General features: G+C 39.4%; 1 non-coding gene across 1 annotated transcript; it reads right to left on the reverse strand.

Moving 5' to 3' along the window:
* Positions 1 to 1,540: 1,540 nt before the first annotated feature.
* TRNAN-GUU (transfer RNA asparagine (anticodon GUU)) lies at positions 1,541 to 1,614 on the reverse strand. Its single transcript has one exon. It is a non-coding gene; the product is annotated as a tRNA-Asn (tRNA).
* Between the last annotated feature and the right edge of the window lie 1,239 nt (positions 1,615 to 2,853).

A 2,853-nucleotide genomic window follows, 5' to 3' on the forward strand; every position in this document is an offset into this window, starting at 1 on the left:
ACCTGTTCTTGATGTTAATTCTACATAAATACAGTGAAAATTTCATTTCACTCAGTAGCTGTTTCCTGTGAAATTTGTCTATGTGATTCCTTTACCTCTTTGCCACAAATGTGATACTGCACGGTTCAAACACAACATGAAGGATAATTGCATTGATCGGTATTGATGATCCTTTTGTTTCTTTGCACAGCTGTGAAGCTTAATGGATATTTCAGTTAAACTCAAAACATTTTACTGTCTGAAACTCTGAAATTTATGATAGCATAATCTTCTAAAAAATTACCATTTAAAACTGGTTTTCTGATCTGGATCTAGTGCATTGAAAAACAGCTGGGATTTTTTTTTCCATTTTAAAGTTGCTTTACACTCTTCTGCCACTTTGAGGGCATAGAGACATCTTCTGAGAACCAGGAGGTGTTTTTAAGACTGGTGCCTTATTCGCAGAGTGGAAGGTGTCCTGGTCTGAACCAGGACAGAAGGACTCTGTGAAAGCCAACAAGCAAGAACAAAGATCTCTTCTGGCTTTGTTAGCTGCTCTTTTGCATCTAGTTCAAGGCTAGTGTACTTTCTTGGTGACTGGCCCACCTCCCTATCAGCTAATTGTGTGCTTCCTGCTCTCAAGCCAGTATTATGCTGGAGTTCTTGCTGTCAGCTTTGAAAACAGCATTTTGATTGCCTCTTTCCCAGGATACACGTGTTGATGCTCCAGCACAATCTCAAGAGATCAAGAAAACAACAGATGTCAAAAAGATTAAGTTCTTACACATACCATGAAAACTGGCAGATGGGCAGTGGAGAAAGAGCTCTACCAGCTTTCCCTGTGGCTGACTCATAAAATGATAGCTGGAGAGAACTGCTGAAGGATATAGGTTTCAGTGGTTTCGCTCCATATGGATTTGGTCTGGTTTTAGGCTTTAGAGAATGTCATATTCTGTTCCTTAAGCCTCTCAGTATGAGTGTTTTTAAAGCATAAGCAAAACCATCACATTAAAAACTCAGATCCATGTGCCGATTATTAAAGCCTACCATGCACAGGCTAGAAGCAAACAAGAAGAGCTGTTCTGCAGATTCCAACTCACCAGGCTTTCACACAGAATTTCTGGAAGTGGCACAACTATTCAGCTATCTGTTCATTCCTAAAATACAAATCTCTGCTAAGCTCATGGTGCAGAGTAGCCCATGTTGATATTTTGTAAATATATGTTTACATTTCTACACCACAAAATTGCAAAGAAGCAAGAGAGCTCACAGCAAAGCCAAGACTGCCAGACAGATATGACAAAACAACGTGAACCCCAAGTACCACTCTCTTAACATTCTGTTTAAATCAAACCATTTCTTTGCAACTTCATCTCTGAATAAAGAACAATGGAAACATTTTTATCTGTTAAACCATTTCTGATAATTCAGCCAGCTAGTGTTTTAAGGAGCCCGAGGGCTAGGAGAATGATTTCCAAAGTTTCACAGAAAAGATCCAGTTGGGAACAAACATAAAGATCGCTCCAACACCACTACCAAGGGCAGCGGTACTCGGACAACTCGTCCCCGGGTGGGCTCGAACCACCAACCTTTCGGTTAACAGCCGAACGCGCTAACCGATTGCGCCACGGAGACTCCCTGGGCAGCCACAGCTTTGTAATAAAAAAATAAATATTTTGCCTTCAAATGATAAAATTGCCTTCCTCAAAATACTGCAGGGACACTGCATGAAATCCTAATATACCCTAGAACCTTTCAAGCTGAAAAAACCCCTTTGGATATGATGTTCCATGGGAATAGAATATGTCACATAGTAGCTAAGTAATGCACTGTTTACATGCTAAAACTACTCAACAGCACCCTGCAAATTCCTGTAAGAAATCACAATGGAAAATAAATAAAATTGTTCTTATTGGATAAATTATATTGGCTGGCAGGTTCTCCCTGTTAGCAGTGAGAAAAGAGCCCTCCTCCAAAGGCTTGATCTCTCACTTTCGAAATCAACAGAAAAGGGCTATTTTTCTCTCCAACCTCAGTCAAGCACACCCAGTTCTACCAAATTTCAAATTCCTTTAAAGAAACTTGGGAAATTAGCATAACCCTAAAGATCCAGAGTTATACTAAGTTCAGTGAGAAATTACCTTCTGGAGACCTCTATAAAAACAGACTGTTTTCATTTCCAACACAGCTTGGTTTTCACTCCTAAAAGGATGTTATCAAATGAAGCATATAAATATCAGTTGCTTGGATAAATCAGAGCTGACAAGACATTTAGTGATTTTTTTTTCAAGTGTATTTTCACACTGGCATATGTAACAGTCAATTAAATTTTTTTATTCACAAATAAAGCTTCTCATACTTCGACTTTTCAATTTTAGCTGTTGTCCCATAAACTAGCCAGAGCTTCCCATTGATATATTTGCTTTTAAATAGCTGGTTCCACAGTGATATAAGTGCCCTTTTTACAATCACTCAGTCTCACTACCCAAAATATTGCTGGATAAACAACATCAGCTGAGAACATGAAGGGAAGGCTGCTGAATGAGGACAGCTTAAAAGTTGCTCTGTGGAACTGGGGTATTCTCAGTGGCCAGGCAAAGGGTGCTGTGCAGCATCCCTCCAGCAGCATTAAATAACCTAGTGAAGCATCTCCTGATCCAAATAGTTATATTTAATATTTTACTTTATATTTTGGAGAGAGTCTGAAACAGTGAATTGCACAAAAATGGTGGCAATCATACACGAGTGAAAACAGGTCTGTTAGGTTGGGGCCTAAAACCCAGTGGAACATTCTCCCAGTTACTCATAGCCAGTAGGAGATGCCACTTCCTTCATCATTATTACGTACACTGTCCTTAACTTCTCTTTGCCAAA

The sequence above is a fragment of the Apus apus genome, chromosome 2 (assembly GCF_020740795.1).
Source record: "Apus apus isolate bApuApu2 chromosome 2, bApuApu2.pri.cur, whole genome shotgun sequence".
Taxonomy (NCBI): Eukaryota; Metazoa; Chordata; class Aves; order Apodiformes; family Apodidae; genus Apus; species Apus apus.